Consider the following 8839-nt stretch of genomic DNA (forward strand, 5'->3'; position numbering starts at 1 on the left):
ACAAAGGGTATTACATATGTGTCCATTTAATTTCAGAGGAAGGGAGGGAGGGGGAGAGAGAGAAACAATCATCAGTTGGCTGCCTCCTGCACTGGGGATCAAGCCCGCAACCCAGGCACATGCCCTGACAACCGAACCGTAAGCTCCTGGTTCATAGGTCGATGCTCAACCACTGAGCCCACCAGGCCAGGCCCTACCCTTTCTTTTAATCTTATCACTTTTAAATTTCCTTAAGTACTCCTTAACATATTCTCCATTCAATCCTTTCAAGTTCCCTATCCCCTGGCCCCCCACTCCTGGCTTTGTTTGTAAAGCGATGCACCCCTGCTGCGTCCCCACTAGGCTGGGCTCTCTGCCCTCAGCTTCACCCAGCAGGAGAGGAGCGGGTGAGAGGGCAACGAGGGTGGGTTTCTATGTTTCCCGCTGCTTTCCTGCCGAGCCGCAGACAGCTAATCCTGCACTGAAGGTCACAGTGCATGAGGGCAGCCCTCTCTCTACGCAAACCCCCTCTGGGTTTTAACGCCCCTTCCTCCCTGGTCCTTCAGGACTTGGGCTTCTCTGCTGAGTCAGGTGGGAGCCACCCCTGGCTGACTAAACTCTGCCCACACCCATCAGGAACTCTCAACTATTCCAATGGATGGTGCCTTGTTTTCTCCCAGAACCCTGATACGTACTCCAGCTCTCCAGGAGCACACCTGCCTGCCCTCGTGACTGTCCAGAACACCCCGCCTCCAGTTCTCCCGCCCTCGGCTTGAAAGGACCCGCCTAGATCCCTAAACGACTTCCTTCACAGAATCTTTCCTAAGTCATTTTGGCCCTTGTTGGTCTCTTGTCAACAATCTTAGAATCACCTCCCTTGTAATAATCAATCACACGTGGAATCCACCAGGAAGCCCCGATGAGCCCCCACCTTCAAAACACATCTAGAATCTAAGCACTTCTCCCCTGGATGAGCACCCAACCTCCTAAGGGTCTTCCTGCTTCTGCCTTCACCTGCTGCCCCCTGTCCTCCACAGGCGAGGAGGCCCTGTTCAAACCAAAGTCAGGTCTGCCCTCCCTCAGAACCCTCCATGGCTCCCATCTGACCCAGAGAAGCCCAAGTCCTACAGGCCGACAAGCTGGCCTCTTCAGTACCTCCCTGACCTCTTGTCCCTCCTCTCATGCTGCTGCCGCACTGGCTGCCTTGATGGTCCGGACAAGCCCGGCATTCGCTGCCTGGGGCCTTTGTACTTAATGGGGTTTTTGCCTGGAACACTCGTCCCTACAGCACTCACTGGCTCAGATGTTACTTGTTGTGGAGACCGTCCCTGACTACCCAAAACACTGCACATACAAGTGAAGCTCGCCCTCACTCGGTGCCCCACCCCCCTCTCTCTCCTGCCCCCTTTCCTCCGTAGCACCTTTAACCTCCTAACCTGCTTTAAGTCTGCCTGCCCGTTTTTTGCCTCTTGCCTGGCTCCTCCCAGTCTGCAGGCAGGCGGAGGTTTCTATCTGTTTCCCTCTCTGATGTGTCTGGAGCTACTGTGACTCGGTAGGCGCACCATAAATATTCGTTGGATGTTAATTAAAAATGCCTCGACAAGACACGCCCTCAAACATGAGATAGTTATGCTCTCAACAGTCACTCAGAACTCTTGGTTGGTGTGGTGGTGTCCTGTGAGGACAGCCCAGAAAACCTGATGGCCGCTAACAAACCCGGAGGCGGGCACCAGGCAGGTTCCAGGCCGGCATGGGTGGAACTCGGGCCAGGAGCGCCTGTCCCACTTCACAGCTTCGTCCTCGGTGGCCCCGTGGACGAAGGGCTTCTCAAAGGCGGGAGGGAAGCTGAGTCCCCAGAGGCGGAGAGGAAAGAGCGGGTCCAGAAACAGGGACGGAGCTGGGGAGGCAACACCTGTCATGCCTTTCCCAGGTGGCCTCTACCTTCTCCCTGGCCACCCCGTGTCCTCGTGACCCCCACACCAGCCCACTTCGCCCTAGATGCCAGTGGCCTCTGTCCTGGGCCCACACAAGGGCACGGAGCCCTGGCTCCCAGCCGCTCCCTCCAGCACCCACGGCCTGTGGTTTCCGAGGCCTCACTGATGGCCAAGACAAAGAAAACCGGCCTCACCTGCTCGCAAGCTGAGCCTCGGGGCTTCTGGGCGGGCGGGGAAACCCCGCAGGCCTGCAGGAAGTCTGCGAGGGGAAAGGACTGGGTGGAGAGGCCGGGAAGGGACTGTGCAGGGCTGCTGGGTCACTCCCGGGACATTCCCTTCCGACTGTCTATGCGATGGCTCAGGCCTTCCCATCCTCCATTTGAAACCTTGATTGCAACCTGGAGAATGCTTCAGGGCCCCTCTTTTTTACTATGGACAAAGCTGGCCTGGGCCCACAGTCGAATATGATATAAACCTAATTTTATTTTATTTTTTGAAGAAGAGGTTCCTCTTTTTTTAATCCTCATCTCAGGATATTTTCCCATTGAGTTTTTTTGTTTTTGTTTTTTGTTGTTGTTTTTTTTAGAGAGAGAGAAAGACAGAAATATCAATGTGAGAGAGAAAACATCGATTACTTGCCTCCTGCATGCACCCTAACCCGGGACCAGGTAGGGGAGGAGCCTGCAACCAAGGTACGTGCACTTGACCGAAATCGAACCTGGGACCCTTCGGTCCACAGGCCGACGCTCTGTCCACTGAGCCAAACAAGCACGGGCATAAACTTAATTTTAAGATAGTAAAGCCTCCGAAGGTTTAACGTGTGAGTATTGGTAATGAGTTCAAGATGACCGTTTTGGCTCCAGACTCCAGAATTCCAAATCTTCCCAAGCAGCCACTTTCTCCCTCAAGGTCACTGAGGCAAGTACCTACTTGGGGGACATTGGCTGTAAGGGGCACTTTATCAACCCCAGCCCGTCCCTGGTGAGCTAGGCCAGAGGGCAGGGTGAACTACAGGGTGGGGCAGGAGCCTGCTTTTTTCCTAAGGAAAATAATGTAGTAACTAGTAAGTAATAATACAAGAACAAACTGTTTCACATACAACTGTAAACCTCTTTGCCCCACCCTGCATTTGTTCAGACCATGCCGTGTTGGGAGACCAAGACAAAGGCAGGGAACACTGGCTCCCCATAGCCAGAGTGCACACCCAGGCTGGGAGAGGCCCGCCCCTGCCAAAGCCGGGACTTCTGGCCATGGCTTTTGTGACCAGTAGATCTTTCCAGCCACACGAGAGCGGAACACTCCCCCCCCCACCCCCCCACCCAGGAAGCACTGGGCTCTGCCTGGGTTAGATGCGGGTTGGTGTGTTTGCAACAGGCCACCCAGACAGCAGACAGCATGCTGACCAGCCCGCGGACTCATGCTGCTTGTACGGAGATGAAACAAACGAATGCAATCATGGGCAGTGCCAGAGTCCTCACTGAGTGGGTATGAAACCGGACAAGGAACGGGTCCGTGCTGCCTTGTCACTACTTGAGCCCATTAAGCAGAGACAGGCTTGAATCATGTGAGCGTTTATTCCAATACTGCTGGCAGCATGGGGGAGCAGCAGGTCATCCATGAAAATCTGCTCTGCACACCCCCCCACACACACACACACAAGCCAGCTGTTTACGTGGGGCAGAAGGCAAAGATTACATGAGGAAGTAGGCAAAAGGAATAAGGATGGGTGTTCCCCACCCCCAGGGGGTGGGTACTGATTAACCGGAGGAATTCATATGCATATATGCATAGCCCAGGACACAGACAATAGTATGGTGAAGGCCTGGGAGGGGTGGGTGCGGGGTGGAGGGAGTCAATGGGAAAGAAACACAAAGGGACATCTAATACTTTCTTTTTAAAAAAAATATTTTTATTGATTTCAGAAAGGAAGTGAGAGGGATAGACAAACATCAATGATGAGAAAGTCATTGTCGGCTGCCTCCTGCACACCCCCTACTGAGGATCAAGCCTGCAACCTGGGTATGTGCTCTGACTGGGAATCGAACCCATGACCTCTTGGTTCATAGATTAATGCTCAACCACTGAGCCATGCTGGCTGGGCTGTAATACTTTCAACAATAAAGATAAATGTTTACACATGGCCAGTCAAGGCACCCTTAGATTTTGTTCAGTGGTTGAACAGCTATCTATGAACCAGGAGGTCACAGTTCAATTCCCAGTCAAGGCACTGAGGGCTCCATCCCCAATGGAGGGTGTGTAGGAGGCAGCTGATCAATGATTCTCATCTTGATGTTTCTATCTCTCCCTCCCTGCTTCCTCTCTCTAAAATAAATAAAAAATATTTTTTTAAAAAAGGGTATTATAGGCATGGGGAAATAGGCAAAAAGAATAAAAATGGGTATAATGGTTATAGAATAAGGGAATATGGGCTGGGGTTTCAAAGGGCAGCAACAAGGTTGTTTATCTTTCCATGATAACATGCCATTCTGGGATAAGGAGGATGGATCGAATTTCCAGGTTAACTCCCAGGTCTCAGGTGTACAACTCTCAGCCAGGTTAGAATGTGCTCTCTTTAATCACAACAAAACAATCACGGTTAACAGAACAGGATTAATATTTCTTACTAGTGCCCCGGTGCACAGATTCGTGCACATTGAAAGGAAATTAATTAGATGGTGGCCAGCAGGGTGGGACTGGGCAAGACAGGCCAGAAACGCCCTGGAGCCACCTCCCACAATCCTTCCCTGGCCAACTGCGCCTGGGGGAGCACCACAGCTCAAGGGGCTACTGCATAGTGAGCGGGGTCCCTCGGCCTGGCCTGCGGGAATCAGGCCAAAACCGGCTCTCTGGAATCGGGCTCCCTCTCTGGTTCCAGGGTGAGTCACCGGAGAACTGCCACTGTCAAGTCACCACAGCTCCACAGCTCCGCAGCTCCTGCATTAAGCATCTGCCCCCTCGTGGTCAGTGTGTGTCATAGCTACTGGATGGATGGTCAGACAGTTGCTTAGCATTTTATATATATACACAACTATAGCTAGTCTCTATTATTCTATTTCTGTCCCTAACAGGTATATTCATTACAATTTTGTGCATATTCATTTTCCATAACAACTAAAAGATATGATTTCCTACAACAAGCCTATAAGATAAGCTCTGCTAATATCAAACCTTGCAAAGGCTACACATAGACTCTATTTATATAAAATGCTAATAAACAAATCGACCGAACAGCGGAATGACTGATTGCTATGACATGCACTGACCACCAGGGGGCAGACGCTAAATGCAAGGGCTGCCCCCAGCCCGTAGGCCCCGACTGGTGGTGGGGGTGGGGGACGGGGCTGGTGAGGGGGCGGTGCCAGGCCAGCCAAGGCGGGTGCAAACGGGGCCCTTGATCACCCCACAGATCATCCCCGATTGCTGGCCAGGCCTAGGGACCCTACCTATGCATGAATTTTGTGCACCAGGCCTCTAGTTTAATTACAAAGGCTTTTCAGAGAGCAGAATATGACAGGTGAATGTTTGCTCTTTGCAGTAAATTCAGAAGCTCAATTTCATGAAGGCAAAGATAAATAATATGTATAGATTTATCTTGAACCAGATCTGGTCCGACAAGGCTAAATCTTCCTAATTACTAGTAGTAACTTGGAGATTACTGGGATGTAAGTTCCCCAGCTTTCGCTTTTGTCTTTTGTCTTTTTTTCTGTATAGCAAAGGTGGAGATTTATTGAAGAACAAGTACAGACTCCCATGTGGGGAAGGGGAAAGAATCTCACAGCACAGACTCCCATGTGAGGAGGGGCAAGAGTCCCTCTTTTGTCTTTATTTAAAAAAAAAAAAGAGTAATGACCACCCACTCTGAATTCGCCACACTCTTACAACCTCTCTAAGATTCTGATTGCATGGTTGCCCAGGGATGGACCCAGTTGCTTAGAGCAGGGGTCCTCAAACTTTTTAAACAGGGGGCCAGTTCACTGTCCCTCAGACCGTTGGAGGGCCGGACTATAGTTTAAAAAAAACTATGAACAAATTCCTATGCCCCCTGCACATATCTTATTTTGAAGTAAAAAAAAAAAAAAACGGGAACAAATACAATATTTGTATTTTGCATGTGGCCCGTGGGCCATAGTTTGAGGACCCCTGGCTTAGAGCATCATCCTGATATGCCAAGGTTGTGGGTTTGGGTTAAATTCCCGGTCAGCGCACATACAAGCCAACAGCCAATGAATGCATAAATAAGTGAACAACAAATCCATGTTTCTCTCTCCCTCTCTGCCTCCCTCCTTTCCTCTCTCTCTAAAAAAAAGATCAATAAGCCTGGCCGATGTGACTCAGTGGTTGAGCGACAACCTCCGAGCCAGGAGGTCACTGTTCCGATTCCTCGTCAGGGCACATGCCTGGATTATGGGCTCAATCCCCAGTGTGTGGCATGCAGGAAGCAGCCAATCAATGATTACCTCTCATAATTGACGTTTCTATTTCTCTCTCCCTCTCTGAAATCAGTAAAAATATATTTTTTAAAAGATCAATAAAAACATTTTTTAAATATTAAGAAAAGAAAGATGGTGCTGGATTGACCTGCAGGCACAGTGTCCTCAGTGAAAAGAGCAGACGTGACTCTGAGCTGCCTGTGCTCCCCGTCAGCATGGCTTCCCAGAGCCTCTCCGGTTCCCGTAAGAACCCTGACCAGCAGGTCCCACTGGGTGGGAAAAGCTCCTGTTTTGCGTGCTCCGGTCTGTTTGTTTTTAATATATTTTTATTGATTTCAGAGAGGAAGGGAGAGGGAGAGAGATAGAAACATCAATGATGAAAGAGAATCATTGATCAGCAGCCTCCTGCACACCCCCTACTGGGAATCGAGCCCACAACCCGAGCATATGCCCCTGACCGAATCGAACCCGGGACCCTTCAATCCACAGGCTGATACTCTATCCACTGAACCAAACTGGCCAGGTTTGTTTGTTTGTTTTTTAACCTTCTGATCCTCTTTCCCACCTGACACTTCATAGGCTTTGTCCTGCCACCAAGTACAAAACGCCTCCGTATTTTTCTGAATACATCTGTACATTTTCACCCACACTCGGTGTGCCCTTTAACACACATTTTGACCCTAGGGACCTATGTCATAACCTAAAACAAAACAGACCATTACAATGACATCATTTTAAAAATCTACCTTATCATGTGATCCCTCAGCCCCATTCCAGCACTGAGCTTCACTCCGGCCCCCATGCCTGGGGCATGCTTGGAGGAAGGGGTGGAATAACAGGGTTGGCCAGTTGGGGCAGATTCAGGGGCGGGAGGGCTGCCTATGAAGCAGGATAGTGGTTTCCACAGGACCAGCTAAAGCCGGATGTATTCAAACCCCGTGCCTCAGCATTCCCACTTCTCAGGTTATGCACAGCACATGTGCACACTTGTGTCTATTAAAAGAAATATGCAAATATGCTCACCGCAGATGCACTTAGAATAGTCCCACACCGGATATAATTGCATGGCCACCAACTGTAGAAGGGGTGGATACATTGGGGTTATTCACAATACTGGTGAGCTATACAGAAGTGTGGATGAGTCCTGGCTGGTGTGGCTCAGTTGGATGGAGTGTCCTCCCTTGCACCAAAAGGTTTCGGGCTCCATCCCCAGTGGGAATGAATATAGGAGGCAACCGATCCATGTTTTTCTCATAGATCAGTGTTCCCCTCTCTCTCTCCCTACCCTCTCTCTCTCCTCTCCCCCCTTTAAAATCAGTGCGAGGATTTTAAAAAGTGGGAACGAATGTACAACATGACTCACAAACATAAGGATTAAGCAAAAGAAGTCAGACATAAAAGATGACCTTCTGTGTGGTTCTATGGAAGAGCAGTTCAACACCAGGCACGAGTGCCCTTCGTGGGTGCCCGTGGGGTGGGGATGGTGACTGGAGGGACACTTCTGGAGTTCTGGCATCTTCTCTTTCTTAATCTGGAATATATGCGTCACATAAACTCATTGAGCCATATTATGACTTGGGCATTTTTCTAACTATATGGTATACTTCGGGAAAAGTTTACTTTAAAAGAAAAGAGACAGCCCTTGGTGGGTGGCTCCGCTGGTTGGAACATCCTTCCTACACCAAAAGGTTGCACTTTCAATTCCCAGTCAAAGCACACACGTAGGTTGTGAGTTCAATTCCCAGTTGGGGTGCGTATGGGAGACAACTAATCACCGTTTCCCTCTCACATCAATGTTTCTGTGTTTCTCTCTCACTTCCATCTTCTCCCTCCTCCTCTCCCTCTCAAAAATAAATTGATTTTGAAACAGGAATTTTTAGGGGTGAAAAAGACAGGTTTAGGAAATTTTGGAAATTAAGGGAACCATGGAAGAAGCACAGGGCTGCAGGGCAGCAGGAGTTATATTTCCATAGCATAGGGGGAGCTGAAAAGCTCCAACAGGTACATTTCCATAGACTGATCAAGTACAGACTCCCAGGTGGTGGCTTATAAAGGCTGCAGACCTTTGTGCCTTGACGTCCCCTCTGATTGGTCACTATTCCCTGGTAACTCCTGAGCTCAAAGGTCGAGCTGGGAACAGCAGAAGGTCTATATTTACAAAATAAAGGGAAGGAAGCCCTTCATCCAGAAGGAGAAGAAGAAAGCCCAAAGGGAACAGAAAAACAATAAGGAAGGAAGGGAAGAAAACCTCACCTGTCCCACATGAGGTTCGACCTTTGAGCTCAGGAGTTACCAGGGAATAGTGACCAATCAGAGGGGACGTCAAGGCACAAAGGTCTGCAGCCTTTATAAGCCACCACCTGGGAGTCTGTACTTGATCAGTCTATGGAAATGTACCTGTTGGAGCTTTTCAGCTCCCCCTATGCTATGGAAATATAACTCCTGCTGCCCTGCAGCCCTGTGCTTCTTCCATGGTTCCCTTAATTTCCAAATAAC

Source organism: Myotis davidii, unplaced genomic scaffold (assembly GCF_000327345.1).
Source record: "Myotis davidii unplaced genomic scaffold, ASM32734v1 scaffold512, whole genome shotgun sequence".
Lineage (NCBI taxonomy): Eukaryota > Metazoa > Chordata > Mammalia > Chiroptera > Vespertilionidae > Myotis > Myotis davidii.